The 24,561-nt window shown below is 44.3% G+C and overlaps 1 long non-coding RNA gene across 1 annotated transcript; it reads right to left on the bottom strand.

The window, feature by feature from the left end:
- Positions 1-1,795: 1,795 nt before the first annotated feature.
- LOC141271319 (uncharacterized) lies at positions 1,796-24,208 on the bottom strand. The gene is made up of 3 exons (XR_012321892.1): positions 23,832-24,208; positions 5,866-6,006; positions 1,796-2,188 (listed from the first exon to the last, which is right to left on the bottom strand). It is a non-coding gene; the product is annotated as an uncharacterized lncRNA (long non-coding RNA).
- Positions 24,209-24,561: the final 353 nt, after the last annotated feature.

Here is a 24,561-nt window from a genome sequence, read left to right on the forward strand (position 1 = left end):
GTATAGATGGACTAATAGAATGATGCTATGCCCAAAAGATTTTACTTCACTAGGTGCAGTAAAAAAATTGGTATTCTATACACAGGTGGTATATCTTGCAACACAGATAGGCTACTCCACTGACTAACACACTCTGCAATAGGCCAAAAAGGATTAGCTTTGCTAGATTCAGCCAAATGCTGTGAAAAAAACTTGCACAGCACTGGCACAGACCTGCCTGGCAAAAACTGATAGGAACTGATGTAACCTAGTCCTGAAAAGGACTCCAATTACAATTAGTCTTTACTCCCACAATCTATCTATTTAAGAGCACAGACCTGCCTGATAAAAGTCGTAGGAAATGCTGTAACCTAGTCCTTAAAAGGACTGCAATCACAACTATTATCTACTCCCAAGCTATCTGTAGATTTGTGCGAAAATTGGCTTGAAATTAACAAGGTATAGCGCACACAGCAACAGCGGTGCCATCTAACACGCAGCTGCAGCAGTGAGAAAATGGTGGCGACGGGGAAAATGGCTTGGTCTTATTGGGCAAGGACATGTGACATACACTGCCAATGACACATGCCCTTGCTTGTGTGAAAAAAAGCACTTCGCTCCGTGTGTGCGCTGCTGATAGGCTGACAGATTGCACCTCCCCACTGTAAATGCGGGAAAGAGAAAAAAAAAATGGAGATCTTCATTGTTCCTGCAGAGATCCATCCCCTGCCCCTCCCCCCACCCCGCTGTACCCTCAAACTGCGTATTAACATTAATTTTCATCATTACTGAGAAAAAATCCAGTTATGATTTTGGTGCACGAAGTTATCGAACATAACCTCGAACAGCCGAATTTTTCTCAAATTGTTCGTGTTCACCGAACGGCTCGAACACCGCCCAAAACAGCTCGAATTTGAGATTGGCGAACAGTTCGAGTAGAACAACGCTCATCTCTAGTAATGTTTGAAATGTTCGGTCACTGCCCACACCACTGCCAGGAACTCCAGCTTAAATGAGCTATAATTCTCAGGGTTCCTCTCCGTGGGCCATAGCTTTCGGCTGGCGTAAGCGATTACCCGTTCTTTCCCCTGCTGGATCTGGGACAGTACGGCTCCTAGCCCGATGTTGCTTGCGTCCGATGGCGGGAAGCGGCTGCGGATGGCGGGAAGACGGCAGAAGATGGCGGGAAACGACCCAATATGGCGTCCGATGGCGGGAAACGACTCCGGACGGCGGGAAACTTCGCCACAGGTAAGTACAAAAGTCTTTTTCAGGCACTCAGTACCCGGTGGTTGCGGGCACGAAATCCTGCCGACTACGCCAAAGTTGACTCGCCCCCTGGGCCGCGTGGGGAACCCGGAACCGGGCCTCTGGTGGGATGCTGGGGGTGGTAGTCTCAGTGTGGCGGTGACCCGGTCCGTGGCTCAGGGTGGTCAAACCAGTGGCAGTCTTAGTGTAATAACAAATGTCCGACCAAGGCCAAACGTGGATTGCGGTCAGTGGGGACCGCCGCTGCGCTGCAGACCGCTGAGGCTGATGTTGTAAGCGCAGCCAAGTATGGGATAACTCCCCACGGGAGAAGTATTGCCTCAGGGCAGCTAGTGTGGATGATGGGAGTGATGGTGTGAGCGTCCCAGTACTAATGGTGCTGGTGCGGCGATGAAACACAGAGACGTGTGGTGCAGTTCAGGGTCTTTACTGATGGTAGAAAGCAGACCCTCCAGGGAGTCCTGGTTAGCAGTAGAGGCCTGGTCAGTCTGTGAGCAAGCAGGATCTCCCCTGGCCAGGCGGAGTTGTAGGCCTCCCCGTCTATCTGCACTCTTTCCTGGCTACCTTGCTGTAAGCGGTTACAAGTAGCCCACGTCCCTGAGTATACCGTGTGGTGCTCACCCGTATGGCTGGTGACTTGGGGCCTTCTGTTAGCCTCCGCTCCTGGATGGCGACGCTGGTCCCTTTCTTGTGACTGAGCCTCCGGGCTTCTATGGCCAGAGGACCTGGAATCCCCTGCCAGCTGGTTTCTGCTGCTGGATGTATATCAGTCCCCACAGCCTCGGACTCCGGTGTCCGGTTGTAGTGTCCTCAGCCAGGGCGAGCTCTGCTCAGCTCCAGTCCCTGATCTTCAGCTACTGTTCCTCCCCTCATATATCATGGTACCGCTGAAAATGTCATCCTGTCCCACAAAAATCAAGCTGCCATACAGCTCCATCAGCTGAAAAATAAAAAAGTTATAGCTCAGAATAAAGCGATGGAAAAATTTTTTTTTTCTATAAAATAGTTTTTATTGTGTAAAGCTCCAAACATAAAAAACTATATAAATGTAATATCGCTGTAAAAGTACTGACCCGAAGAGTAAAGCTGCCTTTTCAATTTTACCACACGCAGAACGGCATAAACATTTTTAAAAAAAAACAATTCCTGAATTGTTGGTTTTTGTTTATTCTGCCTCCCAAAAATCGGAATAGAAAGCAATCAAAAAATGTTACGTGACAAAAAATGGTACTAATAAAAACGTCAACTTGTCCCATAAAAAACAAGCCCTTACATGACTTTGTTAACCGAAATATGGAAAATTTATAGCTCTCAAAATATGGTGAAGCAAAAACTAGTCTTTGCAAAAAATAAAACATTTTTTTAATGTGTGACAGCTGCCAATCATAAAAACCCGATATAAATCTGGTATCGCCGTAATCGCACCGACCCAAAGAATAAAGTCGTCTAATAACTTACACTGCCTGAGAAACAGCGTAAAAAATAAATAAAACCAATTCTTCACCTGCTGCTGATTTGTTCATTCTGCCTCCCAAGGATCAAAGTATGGCTTGGCTCACATCTATTCTGCGCTGAGCGCTTATACCAGGGTTTCTGTGTACATCTCTGAAATACGTGATTCAGTCGGAACCCCTGGCGGGAAATTCCCTGTAGTGAGGCAAATGAAGGTACTGTGGACGCCATCTGGCCTGTGATCCCACGTTGTCCATCTTTTTATTAGGCGTGCATAAAAGTGCTGTCGGCCACAATTTTGTGTACCTCTGAATAAAAGGACACCGCTAAACAGAGGCCAGACGGAGTCCAGAGTAACTCTGCTGCCTCATTATGGTGAATGGATCCCTCGGGATAGGGTTATGGTTGTGTTAGGGCTAGGGTTGTGTTAGGGTTGTGTTAGGGTTAGGGTTGTGTTAGGGTTAGGATTAGGGTTAAGGTTGTGTTAGGATTAGGGTTAGGATTAGGATTAGGGTTGTGTTGGGGTTAGGGTTGTGTTGGGGTTAGGGTTGTGTTAGGGTTAGGGTTGTGTTAAGGGTTAGGATTAGGGTTAGGGTTGTGTTAGGAATAGGGTTAGGATTAAGGTTAGGGTTGTGTTAGGGTTAGGGTTATGTTAGAGTTAGGGTTGTGTTTGGGTTAGGGTTGTGTTAGAGTTAGGATTGCGTTAGGATTAGGGTTGCGTTAGGATTAGGGTTGTGTTAGGGTTAGGGTTGTGTTAGGGTTAGGATTAACGTTGTGCTAGGGTTAGGGTTGTGTTAGGGTTAGAGTTATGGTTAGGATTAGGATTGTGTTAGGGTTAGGGTTACGGTTAGGATTAGGGTTATGTTAGGGTTGTGTTGGAGCTGGGATTTTTTCCAAAAGTGAAGAAAAAAAAATGATGACGAAATGCGACTAGTATTGAGCACAAGTGCTTTCTACTTGACTTTGCATCGGGTACAGGGTATGCAATGAGTATCACGAGTGCTCGAATGACATGCTCGAGTCCCCGCCCTGCATGTTTTGCAGCTGTTATACAGCCAAAAAAAACAAGCGAGGATTGCCTGACATACACAAGCAATTTTTCTTAATAAACATGCCTATCTTTCTGGATTAAATTTAAAATGTAATATCTCTGTTTAGGTCTGTAAACCGCACCCCTGTTACAGGTGCCCCCCTGTTACAGGCGCCTGTGTAAACGATTGGTGGTGGCAGCTATTAGTTACTTTTGTTATTGCAGATCTGGCAATGACCATACTGGGGGTAAATATACTCATATATATTCCATGAACTGGAATCAGAGGTGTATATACTATACGCTTACTGTTCTTCAATAACTGGCCTGGTAGTGGAAGCAGTCACCATCTCGTCCATCACTCATCAGACAATTGTGTAATTGTCCTAACAATTGTAGGCAGCGGAATTCCACTGACAGAAATGTAACAGAAGGTGGATCTGTGTAACCCACCTCGGCTGTGTATCCTTGACATTAACCATAATAATGTCTCTGCTTTTAATATTTACAATTTATCCATCAGCTATGTCTCCATGCTACGATAACCTGGAGGCGTGGGTCTCCTTCACTGATGGGCATCTTGCCTTTAAATCTCGTCATGTACAGTTAGGTCCATATATATTTGGACAGAGACAACAATTTTCTAATTTTGGTTCTAGACATTACCACAATGAATTTTAAACAAAACAATTCAGATGCAGTTGAAGTTCAGACTTTAAGCTTTCATTTGAGGGTATCCACATTAAAATTGGATGAAGGGTTTAGGAGTTTCAGCTCCTTAGCATGCGCCACCCTGTTTTTAAAGGGACCAAAAGTAATTGGACAGATTAAATAATTGTAAATAAAATGTTCATTTCTAGTACTTGGTTGAAAACCCTTTGTTAGCAATGATTGCCTGAAGTCTTGAACTCATGGACATCACTGTGTTTCCTCCTGTTTGATGCTCTGCCAGGCCTTCACTGCGGTGGTTTTCAGTTGCTGTCTGTTTGTGGGCCTTTCTATCTGAAGTTTAGTCTTTAACAAGTGAAATGCATGCTCAATTGGGTTGAGATCAGGTGACTGACTTGGCCATTCAAGAATATTCCACTTCTTTGCTTTAATAAACTCCTGGGTTTCTTTGGCTTTATGTTTTGGGTCATTGTCCATCTGTCGTATGAAACGACGACCAATCAGTTTGGCTGCATTTTGCTGGATCTGAGCACACAGTATGGCTCTGAATACATCAGAATTCATTCGGCTGCTTCTGTCCTGTGTCACATCATCAATAAACACTAGTGACCTAGTGCCACTGGCAGCCATGCATGCCCAAGCCATCACACTGCCTCTGCTGTGTTTTACAGATGATGTGGTATGCTTTGGATCATGAGCTGTACCACGCTTTCGCCATGCTTTTCTCTTTCCATCATTCTGGTAGAGGTTGATCTTGGTTTCATCTGTCCAAAGAATGTTCTTCCAGAACTGTGCTGGCTTTTTTAGATGTTTTTTAGCAAAGTCCAGTCTAGCCTTTTTATTCTTGATGCTTATGAGTGGCTTGCACCGTGCAGTGAACCCTCTGTATTTACTTTCATGCAGTCTTCTCTTTATGGTAGATTTGGATATTGATACGCCTACCTCCTGGAGAGTGTTGTTCACTTGGTTGGCTGTTGTGGAGGGGTTTCTCTTCACCATGGAGATTATTCTGCGATCATCCACCACTGTTGTCTTCCGTGGGCGCCCAGGTCTTTTTGCATTGATGAGTTCACCAGTGCTTTCTTTCTTTCTCCGGATGTACCAAATTGTAGATTTTGCCACTCCTAATATTGTAGCAATTTCTCGGATGGGTTTTTTCTGTTTTTGCAGCTTAAGGATGGCTTGTTTCACCTGCATGGAGAGCTCCATTGACCGCATGTTTACTTCACAGCAAAACCTTCCAAATGCAAGCACCACACCTCAAATCAACTCCAGGCCTTGTATCTGCTTAATTGAGAATGACATAACGAAGGGATTGCCCACACCTGTCCATGAAATGGCCTTGGAGTCAATTGTCCAATTACTTTTGGTCCCTTTAAAAACAGGGTGGTACATGTTAAGGAGCTGAAACTCCTAAACCCTTCATCCAATTTTAATGTGGCTGGCATGGATTCAAGTGTTCTTGCCTTGGAGCTTGACAGATGTAGCAGTGGTTAGTAGCACTTGAAATTGCTCACTCTTTCTGGGTTCCAGTGGTCTTCTCATATGTCTCTTAACCTTAACCCTTCTGGTTACCAGAACGTAAGTGCCACTTAAACAGTTGGGGTCTGGAATGGAAGAGAGAAGACAATTATGAATAACATGAGGTAGATTTAATTTGTTGTTGCGTAGAGGGAAGATTATTGGACTTCTAAGGGATCCAGAGCCTACAGGTATCTGTAAAGAGTATAGAGCCTGTTAATAGCTGGTATGGGCGACCATGCAGAGTTTACTAATTGGAAGTGGTCTGTCTGTACCTGAGGCCAAGATAGATTATGCTAATACCAATTTATTGTGTATTAGCATGAACGGTGGTGATAATTCGGGCTTATTTCCTTATACAGCTGTGCCCTTGATGTCTTTAGTGACTGTGCCCTCGGTTGAGCACTGATTGGTTTTGATGGCTCTGTCTTTGGTCCAGGTGTTCCCAATGGACCAGATGTGTTATAGGGATTGTTCTGTAGGGACTAAGATAAATAGTTAAGCACTGGATTAATGGAAATACCCAAGGACAGATAGAGATAGGCAATAGGACCGGAATGGATTCAAATGCATAAAATTACCAATTTGTTGTAGGTTTACATGAATAGTAGTAGTAGAACTGGCAATTAGGGCTTGCTTCCTTGGGCAGCGATGCCCTTGATGTTTTGGTTGGCTGTGCCCTTGGTTGAGCACAGATTGAACACTGTTGCAATTGCAGTATATACTGGTGAATGACTGAAGAGATCAGCCTAAGTTAACAGACTTGATCCTATATAATGGTTATATAGTGGTTAGCACTGCAGCCCTGCAGCACCGGGGTCCTGGGTTCAAATCCCACCAAGGACAACATCTGCAAAGAGTTTGTATGTTCTCACCATGTTTGCATGGGTTTCCTCTGGGCTCTCCAGTTATGAAATTTAGATTGTGAGCCCCAATGGGGATATTGCCAATAATATTGTAAATTGTCTGAATTGTAAAGCTCTGAAGAATATGTTGGCGCTATATAAATAAAGAGATTATTATTATTATAACCATACGTGCTGTCATATCAGGAGGAGGCCAATAGGCTCTAGTAGGCGTTCAAATAGAACAAATAATGACTTCTTATTGGAGAGTTGCAGAAGCTAACGTTGGTGATACAGAGGTGTACCTTTAGATGAGCAGTGTTCCGTGGCATCTGTGAGGAGATGCCGTGTCCTGCATCCTTGTTCAGTAGAGGAGAGTCGCAGCCGGCATGTGGAGCATGGTAGAGGGTTATGGTGAAGTCAGGGCAGGAGGCAGTGGGTGCCTGAGTCCCGGCCGGAGACTCCGACACAGCCGCGCACAGTCCGGAGGCGCGCTTGAGGTAGAAGGACCTGTGCAAAAGGACCTGCATGAGGTCAGGTCCTGAGTGGTCACGTGATGCGGGTCTGGACGGATAGCAAGGAGGACCAAAAACAAATCCTACGTGTTTCAGATACTACGGTATCCTTCATCAGGGATTTTTTACTAATTAATTTAATCCGGTGTTATTGCCCATTCCTATCTGCCCATGAGTAATCTCATTAATCCATTGCTTAATTATTTATCTTAGTCCCTACAGGACATTACTCTTCGAGTCCCAACACTACATCTGGTTCATCCAGGACATCTGGACCACAGATAAAAACCATCAAAATCAACTAACCAGGTAATCACTCTTAAAGCCCAATTCTTATCAATATTTAGCTGACACGACTCTCTAACCTAGTATCGTTTGATTTTACTTTGGTCATCACTGCACCTTGGTGGAGGACGTACAACACCCTCTGAAAGTAACGCAATTATAGTCTGTATAGTCTATCTTGGCCTCAGGTACAGACAGACCACTTGCAATTAGTAAACTCTGAATGGTCGCCCATACCAGCTACTAACAGGCTTTATGCTCTTTACAGATACCTGTAGCCTCTGGATCCCTTAGAATGCCCATAATCTTCCCTCTATGCAACAATGAATTGAATCGACCTTATATCCTTGGTGAATTTTAAAATCTATTCAAATAAACAGTTTCTTAATTACACCACCTCTATCCTCGTTATTCCCTGACCTCAGTGGATCAGCGCGGTAGACACCAATTATTCCATTTATTCATCTCTGCCCGGAGTATATGGTGCCACCTACCACACACTGCAGGCCCACTGTGTGTACTTATCAGCACCCCGAGCTTGTTCTTCAATTATGAATAACAGTCAGATGTTTGTGCAAGATATATTCAGTGAGGGAACTGTAGTAGGCCTGTAGCTGTTGTGGAAAATACTACCCTGTCTTAGGGACACTACCAAACAGTATTTCATAGAGGGAAAGCTTTTCTCTACCCCTTGGGGTGGCTTTCAGTGAACACAGTGAAATCTGCAGCAATCCTACCCAGGACAGGTGTGTTTCTTCCATGGTATTCTGGATTTTTAGCTTCAGGGTACCATTGAGCGTTTCAACATTCCTTGTGGGCGATAGGGAACAGGGAAAACCTATTCTTTCCCCATAGTGGCCATGATCTGTTTTATAAATTCCCCAGTGCATAGGAGCCTCTGTCACTCTCTATAGTTTTGGGCACCCCGTATCTGCAAACCACCTCACTTAATTTCTTGGTGGAGGTTTTTGTATTAGTTTTGGTTATCACCCCAGCTAGGCCACCAAGAGAAAAGATCAAAGCACACAATGAGTGTATTCATGAGTAAATTTGAAAATAAAGCTAGCTCACTTATATTTCCGTATCATGCAGGTCAGGTACATCCCATACATAGAACACTTGGAGCACAGCAAGATGAATGTAGGATGGGATATGATAAGATCCAGCAGTTGGACTCATGCCTTTGTAAAATGCATCTTTTTTATTGTAAGTCAGTAAAACAACTCAAAATAATCATACAAGAGTTAAAAGTTGAAAATGCGTTTCAGAGTAATGTCCTTAAAGGGGTGGTCCGAAGCTAACATTTATTTTAAACCTAAGTGTCTTTCTATTTAATTTTATAATATAATCTTTTTTCTAATATAATTTATTAAAAATTCCCTATCATTCCCTCTCTACGCTAACTGCTTTATTTTTTTACCTACTTCCTGTTTGATGACGCTTCATTTGAGAACCCCTAGTGCATACTGGAATACTTAAACGAGATATCATTAGGGGGCAGAGGCTGGATTAATTTGGGCAGTTTTTACCCACACCCTGAAAAGAAACATCATCAGTGACCTCTGTTTCCCTGCTCTATTGAGCATGCATCGGTTGTCAATTCTGATATATGCTCAGTAGGATCTTGTCACTGCGCAGTATTTTTTTTAATGCACAATGACAGTGAGCTAACTCGCTGGCTCTGATGAGAAGTGATGAGCCAGCAAGAGTGTTTCCTCTCCGTTCTCCATATCTTAATCTGCATAGATCCCTGACTCACCCATTCCCAGGTCTGATTTACTAGATTTGAACAGCGATTTATTGGTGTCTTTTGTGTTTCTTTCAGTGATCTACTAGAAAATTTAGCATTTATTTCTAATTAGGAAGAGTAAAGAAAATGGCTGGGAGGAGTTATTAGTAATGCATGTGTTATGAGACCTTGATAATGTGACGTATACTGTATGGAAGGAAATCATCTGTTATGTGATTACTCTATGAAGACCATTTTTGCCAAGAGGTGTCAAATTTTTTTGCAACACATGTTTTTTTCTATTGTATATACTTTTACTTAAATATATATAAACATATATACACACACATATACATACGGTGGGTGCAGAAAGTATTCAGACCCCTTTAAATTTTTCACTCTTTGTTTCATTGCAGCCATTTGGTAAATTCTAAAAAGTTCAATTTTTTTCTCATTAAAGTACATTCTGCACCCCATCTTGACTGAAAAAAAACAGAAATGTAGAAATTTTTGCAAATTTATTAAAAAAGAAATATTGAAATATCACATGGTCATAAGTATTCAGACCCTTTGCTCAGACACTCATATTTAAGTCAAATGCTGTCCATTTCCTTGTGATCCTCCTTTAGATGGTTCTACTCTTTCATTGGAGTCCAGCTGTGTTTAATTAAACTGATAGGACTTGATTTGGAAAGTCACACACCTGTCTAAATAAGACCTCACAGCTCACAGTGCATGTCAGACTAAATGAGCATCGTGAGCTCAAAGGAACTGCCCAAGGAGCTCAGAGACAGAATTGTGGCAAGGCACAGATCTGGCCAAGGTTACAAAATAATTTCTGCAGTACTCAAGGTACTTAAGAACACAGTGGCCTCGATAATCCTTAAATGGAAGAAGTTTGGGAACAGTAGAAGTCTTCCTAGACCTGGCTGTCCATCCAAACTGAGCAATCGTGGGAGAAGAGCCTTGGTAAAGAAGAACCCCAAGATCACTTTGGCTAAGCTCCCGAGATTCAGTAGGGAGATGGGAGAAAGTTCCATAAACTCAACTATCACTGCAATCCTCAACCAGTCGGGCCTTTATGGCAGAGTGGCCCGACGGAAGCCTCTACTCAGTGCAAGACATATGAAAGCCCGCATAGAGTTTGCTCAAAAACACATGAAGGACTCCCAGACTATGAGAAATAAGATTCTCTAATCTGATGAGACGAAGATAGAACTTTTTAGTGATAATTCTAAACGGTATGTGTGCAGAAAACCAGGCACTCCTCATCACCTGTCCAATACAATCCCAACAGTGAAACATGGTGGTGGCAGCATCATGCTATGGGGGTGTTTTTCAGCTGCAGGGACAGGACGATTGGTTGCAATTGAAGGAAACATAAATGCGGCCAAGTACAGAGATATCCTGGATGAAAACCTCTTTCAGAGTGCGCTGGACCTCAGACTTGGCCAAAGGTTCACCTTCCAACAAGACAATGACCCTAAGCACACAGCTAAAATAAGAAAGGAGTGGCTTCAGAACAACTCTGTGACCATTCTTGACTGGCCCAGCCAGAGCGCTAACCTAAACCCAATGGAGCATCTCTGGAGAGACCTGAAAATGGGTGTCCACCAACGTTCACCATCCAACCTGATGAAACTGGAGAGGATTTGAAAGGCAGAATGGCAGAGGATCCCCAAATCCAGGTGTGAAAAACTTGTTGCATCATTCCCAAGAAGACTCATGGCTGTACTAGCTCAAAAGGGTGATTCTACTCAATACTGAGCAAAGGGTCTGAATACTTATGACCATGTGATATTTCAGTTTTTCTTTTTTAATAAATTTGCAAAAATGTCTACATTTCTGTTTTTTTTTCAGTCAAGATGGGGAGCAGAGTGTACTTTAATGAGAAAAAAATGAACTTTTTAGAATTTACCAAATGGCTGCAATGAAATAAAGAGTGAAAAATTTAAAGGGGTCTGAATACTTTCCATACCCACTGTGAACATTCCCAATAACTTTTATTGTTAGCATACCAAAGGTCCATAAAACAATGTACCATATATAGAATGAAATAGTCCAGGAACACAGATGCAGTCCAGTAACGGGATGAATTCCCTGGGAGATAAGAGTCACAATCCTCCGTTTAGAGATCGATATGGCAGTGCGGCTCCAGAGGCTTCTACTTATAGGCTCCTCCAGCAGTATTTTCCAGAGTAATCAGGGTTTCTCCAAGTCTCTCTGGGGTGCTGGCCTTAGATCCATTGTGGGATGCTGATGCTATCTTACTCGTCTATAGGTCCTCCTCAAGCTCTCTCCTTATATCCAGGGGTAGGTAGACAGGTTGGATGGTTTTCAGGCCCCCTAGACCGGGGAAGGGTGCCTCAGAGATCAAGGCACTACAGGGGCTGATTTGCAGCATTTGGAGAGCAGAGAAATCATGAATGGACAGTCAGGAAATATCAGCAGGGGCTCATCAAGAGGCATGGACACATTCAGTTTGCAGATTTTCATTGAGCTAATTCAATTATTATAAGACCTTTTGTAAGGTAATTCAGACTCTAGATAATACTGGGAATACACAGAATGATTCAGAGCAACAAGACAACACTCCTAAAATCAGTAAAAATATGAACATAGACAGAATGATACCCCACTCCTTATCACACCATTACAATATGCAGGTGCTTCTCACTAAATTAGAATATCATCAAAAAGTTAATGTATTTCAGTTCTTCAATACTAAAAGTGAAACTCATATATTATATAGAGTCATTACAGAGTGATCTATTTCAAGTGTTTATTTCTGTTAATGTTGATGATTATGGCTTACAGCCAAGGAAAACACAAAAGTCATTATCTCAGTAAATTAAAATACTTTATAACAACAGCTTGAAAAATGTTTTTAAAATCCAAAATGTTGGCCTACTGAAATGTATGACGGAAAGACGTAGAGACGTATATATTGAGCTTATTGGATTTTAACTAGAGATGAGCGTTGTTCTACTCGAACTGTTCGCCAATCTCAAATTCGAGCTGTTTTGGGCGGTGTTCGAGCCGGTCGGCGAACACGAACAATTTGAGAAAAATTCGGCTGTTCGAGGTTATGTTCGATAACTGTTCGTGCACCAAAATCATAACTGGATTTTTTCTCAGTAATGATGAAAATTAATGTTAATACGCAGTTTGAGTGTACAGCGGGGCGGGGGGAGGGGCAGGGGATGGATCTCTGCAGGAACAATGAAGATCTCCATTTTTTTTTCTCTTTCCTGCATTTGCAGTGGGGAGGTGCAATCTGTCAGCCTATCAGCAGCGCACACACGGAGCGAAGTGCTTTTTTTCACACAAGCAAGGGCATGTGTGATTGGCAGTGTATGTCACATGTCCTTGCCCTATAAGACCAAGCCATTTTCCCCGTCGCCACCATTTTCTCACTGCTGCAGCTGCGTGTTAGACGGCACCGCTGTTGCTGTGTGCGCTATACCTTGTTAATTTCAAGCCAATTTTCGCACAAATATACAGATAGCGTGGGAGTAGGGAATAGTTGTGATTGCAGTCCTTTTAAGGACTAGGTTACAGCATTTCCTACGACTTTTATCAGGCAGGTCTGTGCTCTTAAATAGATAGATTGTGGGAGTAAAGACTAATTGTAATTGGAGTCCTTTTCAGGACTAGGTTACATCAGTTCCTATCAGTTTTTGCCAGGCAGGTCTGTGCCAGTGCTGTGCAAGTTTTTTTCACAGCATTTGGCTGAATCTAGCAAAGCTAATCCTTTTTGGCCTATTGCAGAGTGTGTTAGTCAGTGGAGTAGCCTATCTGTGTTGCAAGATATACCACCTGTGTATAGAATACCAATTTTTTTACTGCACCTAGTGAAGTAAAATCTTTTGGGCATAGCATCATTCTATTAGTCCATCTATACTGACCTCCATCAGGTTGCAAACTGAATATAATTTTTTTCTGCATCTAGCTCTGAAAAAATATTTGGGCTTCTAGCAGTGTGTGGGACTTGGTCTATTAGTCCATCTATACTGACCTCCATCAGGTTGCAAATTAAAAATAATTTTTTTCTTCATTTAGCTCTGAAAAAATATTTGGGCTTCTAGCAGTGTGTGGGACTTGTTCTATTAGTCCTTCTATACTGACCTCCAGCAGGTTGCAAATTGAATATAATTTTTTTCTGCATCTAGCTCTGAAAAAATATTTGGGCTTCTAGCGGTGTGTGGGACTTGGTCTATTAGTCCATCTATACTGACCTCCATCAGGTTGCAAATTAAAAATAATTTTTTTCTGCATCTAGCTCTGAAAAAATATTTGGGCTTCTAGCAGTGTGTGGGACTTGGTCTATTAGTCCATCTATACTGACCTCCATCAGGTTGCAAATTAAAAATAATTTTTTTCTTCATTTATCTCTGAAAAAATATTTGGGCTTCTAGCAGCGTGTGGGACTTGTTCTATTAGTCCATCTATACTGACCTCCATCAGGTTGCAAATTAAAAATAATTTTTTTCTGCATCTAGCTCTGAAAAAATATTTGGGCTTCTAGCAGTGTGTGGGACTTGGTCTATTAGTCCATCTATACTGACCTCCATCAGGTTGCAAATTAAAAATAATTTTTTTCTGCATCTAGCTCTGAAAAAATATTTGGGCTTCTAGCAGTGTGTGGGACTTGGTCTATTAGTCCATCTATACTGACCTCCATCAGGTTGCAAATTGAATAAAAAAATTTTCTGCATCTAGCTCTGAAAAAATATTTGGGCTTCTAGCGGTGTGTGGGACTTGGTCTATTAGTCCATCTATACTGACCTCCATCAGGTTGCAAATTAAAAATATTTTTTTTCTGCATCTAGCTCTGAAAAAATATTTGGGCTTCTAGCAGTGTGTGGGACTTGGTCTATTAGTCCATCTATACTGACCTCCATCAGGTTGCAAATTAAAAATAATTTTTTTCTTCATTTATCTCTGAAAAAATATTTGGGCTTCTAGCAGCGTGTGGGACTTGTTCTATTAGTCCATCTATACTGACCTCCATCAGGTTGCAAATTAAAAATAATTTTTTTCTGCATCTAGCTCTGAAAAAATATTTGGGCTTCTAGCAGTGTGTAGGACTTGGTCTATTAGTCCATCTATACTGACCTCCATCAGGTTGCAAATTAAAAATAATTTTTTTCTTCATTTATCTCTGAAAAAATATTTGGGCTTCTAGCAGCGTGTGGGACTTGTTCTATTAGTCCATCTATACTGACCTCCATCAGGTTGCAAATTAAAAATAATTTTTTTCTGCATCTAGCTCTGAAAAAATATTTGGGCTTCTAGCAGTGTGTGGGACTTGGTCTATTAGTCCATCTATACTGACCTCCATCAGGTTGCAAATTAAAAATAATTTTTTTCTGCATCTAGCTCTGAAAAAATATTTGGGCTTCTAGCAGTGTGTGGGACTTGGTCTATTAGTCCATCTATACTGACCTCCATCAGGTTGCAAATTAAAAATAATTTTTTTCTGCATCTAGCTCTGAAAAAATTTTGGGCTTCTAGCAGTGTGTGGGACTTGGTCTATTAGTCCATCTATACTGACCTCCATCAGGTTGTAAATTGAATAAAAAAATTTTCTGCATCTAGCTCTGAAAAAATATTTGGGCTTCTAGCGGTGTGTGGGACTTGGTCTATTAGTCCATCTATACTGACCTCCATCAGGTTGCAAATTAAAAATAATTTTTTTCTGCATCTAACCCAGCCAATAGTTTTGGCCTAATACCACAGTTTGGCCACTCAGCTCTGCTCGGTTACCATCCATTGTTTTTTTGTGCAAACAACTCCAGAGTTGTGAATTAGTTAACCACCAAAATGAGTGGAAAAAGGCCTGCTGCTGGTGGAAAGGGGAATAGGCGTGTTGGGAAGGGGAAAAAAGGTTGTGTCCGTGGGGTAGGTGCAGAAGAAAGACCATCTTCCAGCCAAACTAAAATGTCTACTTCTTTTAGCGGACAATGTGATAAGATCCCTTTCTTACGGCCACGCCAATCGCTACAAATTCCAGATGAGGCACAAAAACAGCAGGTGCTTCAACGGATATTAAGTGCTCCTTTAAGTGGGCTCTCCTCCACATCAACTTCAACATCACAAATACTCCAGTCCTCAAAGGTATCACCCAAATCGCACTTGCTTCCTCACAGCTCCCAAATCTCCAGCTGCCCGTCTGAGTATGAGGTAGAACAGATGGTTGAGTCTGCAGAGCTGTTTACTCATACTATAGCCTGGGAATCAGAGGTCGACTCCAGCGCTTCTGTGAATCCAGACGAGGAAATGATCTGCACTGATGCCCAGAATCTTTATGAGTCGGATCCAGGACCAGACGCAGAAGGTTCTGACCATAATGTAGACCCTCATTCCCAAACTGTAACTCCTGTTGGTGGAGACAATGAGGAAGACGATGATAAGACTCAAATACCTGATTGGAGCGACAACTTTAGTTTTTTGTCAGGGCAGGAACAGGTTGGCTCTGAGGACGACGGGTGTGATAACGCACAGGGTGATGATGATGAGGTCGGAGATCCCACTTACTGTCAACCCACAGTCAGCCAAGAGATGAGGTCAGCAGAGGAGGTGGAGGAAGATGCTAGTGACGACGAGGTCAGATTGCGCCTTCCTGGACAGAGACGTAGTACTGGAAGCACGTCAACAACTGCATCCTCAAACACAACTCTGCCTCTCACCACAAGTCGTGGTGGCTCTTCAGGTCACATGGGTGCTAAGCCTTGCATAGCCTGGGCATTTTTTCAGATCGATAAAGATGACCCAACTCGTGTTATCTGTAACATTTGTCAGCAAAAGCTAAGTAGAGGCCAAAAAATACATAGTTTGAGTACTTCATGCATGAACCGGCACATGGACATGAAGCATAAGTTGCAGTGGGAAGCTCAGTGTGCTACAATGCGGTCTAGCCGGCCGGGCCAACCACCGTCTGCCATATCTTGTGCATCCGCGGCCTCTTCATCCTCTGTGACTGGGGGGACAGCAGTCACACCTGTTTTGGGGCGCAGACCTGCCACCTCTTTACCCGCAACAGCCAGCGTGATTGGCAGGTCATCATTTTCTTTGGAGGTGGTAACACCAGCTGGTCTTGAGCGCTGTCCGACATCGATAGCACCACCTTTGGATCAAGGCAACCTAACATGTCCGACTGCATCTTCCTCACAGACCGTCAGTTTGCCGGGGACACCCTTATCAACCCCGTCTAAGCACAATAGCCAGCCCTCGGTCCCTCAGATGTGGACAAGTAAAAGACCATTTCCTCCTAGCCATGAGAAAGCTAAGGGGTTGAATTTCGCCATCTGCAAGCTCTTGGCTACAGAAATGCTGCCTTTCCGCCTGGTGGACACAGAGGATTTTCGAGACCTTATGTCCGTCGCAGTGCCCCAGTACCAGATGCCCAGTTGGCACTACTTCTCAAAGAAAGGTGTGCCTGCGCTCCACCAGCATGTCGCACACAACATCACCGCTTCTTTGAGAAACTCTGTGTGTGACAGGGTGCATTTCACCACAGACACTTGGACGAGTAGGCATGGACAGGGGCGTTACATGTCGCTGACTGGGCACTGGGTAACTATGGTGACAGCAGGACAAGGGGCTGCTGTCCGAGTCTTGCCGTCCCCACGAGTTGTGCGTCAATCCTCTTTATGTCATTTTTCCTCCACTGCTTCTGCCTCCTCAACCTCCTCTCGGTCTTCCACCTGCACCCAAAGCCTGTCTGGTCATGCCACAAGCTTTCTAACTGCGCAGAAGGGATCCTGCACACCTCCTTACTATGCTGGCAGTAGGGCTCAACGTCATCAGGCGGTTTTTACATTGAAATGTCTGGGAAATGTGAGTCACACAGCTGAGGAGTTGTGGTCAGCTCTGGAGAACCAATTTCATGAATGGTTGTCTCCACTGGACCTGAAACCAGGGAAGGCCGTGTGCGACAATGCTGCAAACCTGGGTGCGGCCCTTCGCCGGAGCAATGTCACACACGTGCCTTGTATGGCTCACGTGTTGAACCTGGTTGTCCAGCAATTTTTAGCCCACTATCCCAGACTAGATGGCCTTCTGCAGAGGGCACAGTCGCTGTGTGCTCACTTCAGCCGTTCGCATCCCGCAGCTCAGCGACTTACATCTCTACAGAAGTCGTTGGGCCTGCCACTTCACCGGCTAAAATGCGATGTGCCTACCCGGTGGAATTCAACTCTGCACATGTTGCAGCGACTGTGGCAGCACCGACAAGCCCTGGTGCAATACGTTCTGACGTATAGCCTGGGCCAACGAGATTCAGAGGTGGGGCAAATCACGCTGGAGGAGTGGTCTCAGATCAGGGACCTATGCACCCTTCTGCACAGTTTTGAAATGGCGACGAAGATGTTTAGTGCTGACGATGCCATTATCAGCATGACTATTCCGGTGATTTACATGCTGGAGCACATGTTAAACAGAATTCGGAGTCAGGTGGTGGCACAAGAGGAGGTGGAGGAAGTAGAGGAGGAGGAGTTGTATGCGGAAGGGCTAACATCTGCAAGGTCCAGACGGTCGGCAGCACCAAGGCGGCAGGCATGTGAGGGTGGGGGAGATAATTTTACCAGGGCGCATGGTAGCAGCCAAACTAGTGAGGAAGGTGCAGGAGCCCAAGAAGAAGTGGAGGACGAACTGATGGAAGACTCATCAGATGAGGGAGACCTTGATCACATTTCTGTTGTGCGAGGTTGGGGGGAGAGGACAGAGGAAGGAAGCATGATTGCTACCTCGCCACCAACACAACAGGGACTTGGTGCTCCTGGATGCGCAACACACATGAGTGCCTTCTTGCTGCACTACCTGCAACATGACCCTCGAATTGTGAGAATTAGAAATAATCCTGACTACTGGGTTGCCACACTGTTAGATCCCCGGTACAAAAGTAAATTTGCAGAAATTATTCCTGCCATAGAAAGGGATGCACGCATGCAGGAGTATCAGCAGAGACTGTTGCAGAATCTTACATGTGCTTTTCCACAAAATACCAGTGGTGCACGTAGTGAATCTCACAGTTCCAACTTGCCAACCGTGGGACCGTCAAGTGTTCAGCACTCAAACCGTAACAGAACCACAGTATCTGCTGGTAACATCAATTTTGCGGAATCATTTCACCACTTTTTTAGCCCATCCTTTGCAAGGCCACAGGAGACAAGAAGTCTGACACATAGTCAACGCCTAGAGACGATGGTACAGGAGTATCTCCAAGTAAACATTGAAGCCACGACTGTGTCACTGGACCCTTGCTCTTTTTGGGCTTCCAATCTGGATAAATGGCCGGAGCTAGCCACTTACGCCTTGGAGATCTTGTCATGCCCCGCAGCCAGCGTTCTGTCTGAACGTGTGTTCAGCGCTGCTGGTGGTGTGCTGACAGATAAGCGCACGCGGCTCTCCACTGATAATGTAGACAGACTCACGTTCATAAAGATGAACAAATCATGGATCCGAAACGACTTTTCTACCCCTGTGTCATCCTGGGGAGAGTAAAAGCTTGATGATTGGTTAAAATCACCCTACCAACCGTTTTAAGCTTTCAAATTACTAATCATGTTTATCTGTATCTTGACTGGAAAATAATTTGGGCTTTGTAGCAGTGTGCAGCACTGATCCTATTAGGCCATCTATAATAAGCTTCACCAGATTTAAAATTAAAAATAATTTTTAGCTGCATCTAGCCCGGAAAATAATTTTGGGGCTCCGAGATGCGCAAGACACATAAGTGCCTTCTTGCTGCACTACCTGCAGCATGACCCTCATATTGTCAGAATTCGGAGTAATCATGACTACTGGGTTGCCACACTCTTAGATCCCCCAAACTTTTCGATCAACCTTTTCATTTTAATAAAGACCAAAAAAATGGTCATTTTTGAAATTATAAGCATTAGCAGGTTGTTAGAAACTGAAATCAAACAGTTTTCAACTCAAAACTTTATTCTAGGTGATGTTACATTTTCACATAGGACCCCTTGTTCGAAAGGAGCTTCTGAACTCTCTCGTCCATTGAATTTGTCAGGTTTTGGATGGTTTCTGCTTCAATTGTTTTGCATGAGGACAGAATACCCTCCCAGAGCTGTTGCTTAGATGTGAACTGCCTCCCGCCATCATAGACACTCCTTTTAATGATGCTCCAAAGGTTCTGAATGGGGTAGAGGTCAGGGGAGCATGGGGGTCACACCATAAGTTTGTCCCCTTTTATGCCCATATCAGCCAGAGATGCAGATGTTTTATGTGCAGCATGAGATGGTGCATTATCATGCAGAAAAATGATCTTGCTGTGAAATACACGGTTCTTCTTCTTGAACCATGGCAGGAAGTGCTGTTTGAGAAAATCCACATACATTATGGAGTTCATCTTTAGCGCCTTCAGGGATCCTAAAGGGGCCGACAATCTCTCTCCCCATGATTCCAGCCCAAAACATTACTCCACCTCCTCCTTGTTGGCGCTGTAGCCGTGTTTGCGTGGGGTGTCCATCAACCAGCCATCCTCCACTCCATTCATCTGGACCATCGAGCGCTGCACGGCACTCATCCGTGAACAAAACAGTTTTGAAATCAGTCTTCATGTAATGTTTGGCCCACTGGAGCCGTTTCTGCTTGTGTGAAGTGGATAGAGGAGGTCGACAGGATGGCATATGCACAGCTGCAAACCTCTGAAGGACCCTGCATCTTGTTGTTCGGGGGACGTTGGAGGCACAAGCAGCTTCAAAAACTTGTCTGCTGCTATGACAAGGCTTTTTTGCCGCTGCTGTTTCAACCTGACGTAATTGCCTGTAGGAAAGAGTCCTCAATTTGCCCTTATCAGCACGCACACGTGTGTACTGTGAATCAGCTACATACTTCTTGATTGCCAAGACACTTCATCCTGATCATCGCACAATGTTGATTGTAGTCATGCCTTGACCTAAACACTCCACAATTTGTTGCTTCTCAGCAGCCGACACATCCTTTTTCTTTCCCATTTTGGCAGAAAATGTAGGCTGCTTAATAATGTGAGAGAGCCTTCTTAAGTAGTCTTGCCTTTCATTGGACACACCTGCCAAACTAATTAGCACAGGTGTCTGCAATTGCTTACAGTGATATAAAGAGCCCTGACACACATCACCATCAATGAGTTTAACTGACAAACAAACAAATTCTTCCCTTATCACTCCTAAACACTTTTTGCATAATAATTTGGAACGCGGTGTACATGTGCTTTTCCACAAAACACCAGTGGTTCACGTAGTGAATCTTACAGTTCTAACTTGCCAACCGTGGTCTGTATGGAATTGTTCAATAAAGGGCCCAAAATTAAGATAACATAGATGGGAGAGGTCTCTATGAATAGGAATTCCTAAGTATTTGATACCCTGTGAGGGCCAGGCAAAGGGAAAGTTGGACTGGATGGAATCCTATATGGATTTAGGGAGGGAGACATCGAGGGCCTCAGACTTCGCTGCATTGATTTTAAAATTTTACCATGTAACAAAGTGATCTATTTCAGCCATAACAGCAGGGATGGATATATGTGATTGAGTGATATATACTAGGACATCATCAGCAAATAGAGAGCACTTGTACTCGGTGCCTCCCACCTCAATCCACCTAATATTGGGGTTATGGCGAATTGATGAGAGCAGGTGCTCCGTCACTAGGATGTATAAGAGAGGGGACAGAGGACATCCCTGCCTTGTCCCATTGGTGATTGTGAAAGGTGATGAAAATGTTCTGACGCACTCCCTGGGCCTTGGGACACCCGGAGCCGGACCCTTTTTGGTGGATGCTGGTGGTTGTAGTCTTCGTGGCGGCGATCCGGTTCCGTGGCTCAGGGCGGTCAAACCAGTGGCGGAACTATTTATGTGGTTTTGATGTTTAAATGTCCGACTACGCCACCCGTGGATTGCGGTCAGAGTGAACCGCCGCTACAGGGCAGACCGCTAAGGCTGGTGTTGTGGGTGCAGCAGAGCGTAGCATAACTCCCCATGGGAGGAGTATAGCCTCAGGGCAGTGTATGCGGAGGATGGGGGTGATGGTGCAGGGCAGCAGCAGTAACGACACGGAGTCAGTGATGCAGTTCAGGGCCTTTACTCACAGTTCTTATTATCCAGACCACGTCTGCAGGTAACGGCTGCCCACGTCGTACTGTGCTCACCAGGTGAGGGGTTCAGACAACTCCCAGATAACTTTGGAGCGCTTCACAGGACCCCCTTTGTGTGTCCTTTGTCTGGCCTTTCTTACCAACACTTCTGTCCGGCTGCCTCGGGCCTCCTCTTGGTAAACTTGGCGCCAGTTTCCCTGACCCTATGTGGTGCCTTCCTAGCGGGTGGAGCAAGGGGCTGCGCCACATAAAATGTCACAGCCTCCGGTTTCTAGCTGAGGGTCGTTTCCTGCCTCCACTAGTTCGGGGACCGGTCTCCCCCTTTGGCCTGACCCCTCCACGCAGGTGGATTCGGGCGTGCGGTGGCAACTCGCCCGTCCGCACCCCTGGGATCCCTTCATTCCTCGTTCCTGGAGCCTTCTCCGCTCCTCTTCCTTCCTTCTCCCTCTTGCAGGCCTGGGCCTCTGTTACTAGGCCCGTCTCCGGAGCAGAGCTCATGCAGAGCCCCTGCTCCCTGCCACTTCTGCTCAGACTTCTCTGCACTGAACTAAGATGGTGCCCACCTTTTATACTCCCTTCTCAATGCACCCAGGAACTGCTTCCTCCCTGCTCCTGCACTGCAGGGTTCCCCTTCCTCAGTGTTCCCTCCCCCCACTCCAGCCAGGGACAGGGACTGTCGTGCCCATCTCAGGGGCATATTGGTCGCCCTGCCCCACGGCAATGTGGTGTAATGCATGCAGGTGTCGGGTCCTGATCCACACTCCATCCTTATCTGAGAGTGAGATATCACACCTCTGGGTGAGGTGCAATACGTCTGTAGCAACCGAGCCCTCGGTGCTACAGTTCCATTTATCTTCAGCCTAGGTGACGTATTGTGATACAGGGCCGTGATTTTGGCTATAAAAGGGTCCCCTAGACCCCTACCCCAAGCTTTTTAAGAGAATCATATATGGCGTGCCAGGAGACTCTATGGAATGCTTTCTCAGCATCCAACGAGAGTATCTACTTACAAATTTTTAACTGCATCTAGCCCAGGAAATACTTTGTGCCTAGTAGCAGTGTCTGCTAGTCAGCGGATTATCCCGGCTGTTAAGCAAGCTACACCACCTGTAGTTTGGACACTTAATTTTTTCAAAGGAAATGCTTCGGGACCACGGGATACTTAGTGAAGAGCATCAGGAGGCACCCCAAGGCATAGGGGCTGGGACTGGCACTAGGATGCCTTGCGGTGGACAGCCGAGCTCGATCCTTATAAAAGCTTTTTAACTGCAGCAGCTTTAGTGGACGCTACTGGAGCTGGAATTACGCGGCTGCTGGCATGAGACTTGCCCTCCAATAGATCCTTGTAAATGGATTTAAAGTGTATTCATTCAAATTAGAGGGACAATTTAAATTAAAAAGCTTAGAGCTGCCTCCACCACAGGGGGGCTCTCTCGACCCACCAGCGGACAGGCACCAGTATTGGGAGAGGGGGGCTGGCCGTCAGGGTTCACCGCGGCTCTGGCACAAACCCGGCGACACGGAGGTGGCACGGGCAGGAGCGGACTGGCCGTCTCGGCTTCTCACTTTTTGGATTTTAGAAGGGCATGACATGCCTATATCTGTGTCTCCCCCTCCTTTTACTCCTCCACCTCTTTTCTTTTCGCATGACTATATGTACTTGTCACTTTTCCATGTGTTAGTTGTGTCTTCTGAGCAGTTTGTCAGCTTTTGGACACCTTTGAAGGTGTTTTCTATGTGTTTCTATGTGTTTTTGTTTGCCTGCCATTGGTTTTAACGGTGTTCGAAGGTGTTCGACGAACAGTTCGACGAACAGTTCGGCGAACACACGGGTGTTCGACGAACCGAACCGAACTCGAACACTACGGGGGTGGCTCAACACTAATTTTAACATCTGTGCCTTTTCTTTGCAGACAGTTATTAAATCTTGAGTGATCACAGTTTGTAGCAATGTACAAGTCACATTCATTGTAATTGCTTATTTGGACAAATGAAGCATTAGACAATGTAATTTACATGTTTTACTAAACCAACTTCTCCAATGTAGTTTGTTTTATAAAATATTAAAATAAATGTCATTAATATTAAAGCAAACCTGCATTTTACAATACAATTGCTGAACTTACGTTTACAATCCCTGTCAGAAGGATTAGATAAACCTCCTTGAAAGTGTTGAAATCTGATTTTAAAATTACCATACTATGAGTTTTTGTTTTTCGACAACTATTAAAAGGCTCATTCAAAGGCAATAGAAATGAGGGAATCTGACAAAATTCAAATTCACCAAATCTCATGAATTTTGTCAGGAAATTTGATTAGCAGCAAAGTTATTGTCTGCGAATTGAATGTTCCTTATTAAGATCTGGGTTCTCTCCAGACTCCATACATAACAAATGGAAGATGTAAAAATACCAAAAACAAACTTGTACTAACCACTTACCTGTCTGGCCCTTCCGCTGCTTGCTGCCCGCCATACTCTCATTTGAGGTGCCTCGTCTTTCTCCCATCACGAACATCTCCCTGCCTGTTCACGCTAGGTCAGGATTTCCGGTCACAATCAAGCCTAGGAGGTCATTGCATGCTGCATATTATGACTAAAAGAATGTGTGATGTGCAGTGACTTCTAAGGCCTGGTTTGAAAAAAGAGGCCCTAAGGACTTGATGGCAGACAGACATCCAGACATCTGGTCCTCTTCTTTCCACTGTTGCATCTTCAACCTGTTCACTCTAAGCTGGGACTTCCAGTCACAATAAGGCCTTAGAGGTCACTGTACATCATACATCCGTGACTTCACTCCGTCTGACATGCAATGAAGTAGCACAGAGGTTGTCTGGCTGCCCTTGACTTTTAGTAAATTCAGCAACTCACTGGAGATTGAGCCATTACAGTGTTGTAATACATGTCTATTACCTATTAACAAATTTTATTAGGCTCACAATTATAATTATCTTTTGTAATAGTTTGTTTTTAAGACCCCTTTAAAGGTCAGTGGGTGCAAAAAATGTTGGAATTACATAATTTTATTTGGGGTCGGATCTTAGAATGAAACTTGTTTCTTTATGTTCTATTTATTTTACTCACTATGTATCAAAATATGGTGAGTTTGGAGCAGTCATTTTATTTTGGTAAAAAACTGCATCTATAGTTATTTTATCTATTTTCGTTTGAG

Source organism: Phyllobates terribilis, unplaced genomic scaffold (assembly GCF_046119375.1).
Source record: "Phyllobates terribilis strain yellow unplaced genomic scaffold, ASM4611937v1 Scaffold_5__5_contigs__length_657084704, whole genome shotgun sequence".
In the NCBI taxonomy this organism is placed as follows: domain Eukaryota; kingdom Metazoa; phylum Chordata; class Amphibia; order Anura; family Dendrobatidae; genus Phyllobates; species Phyllobates terribilis.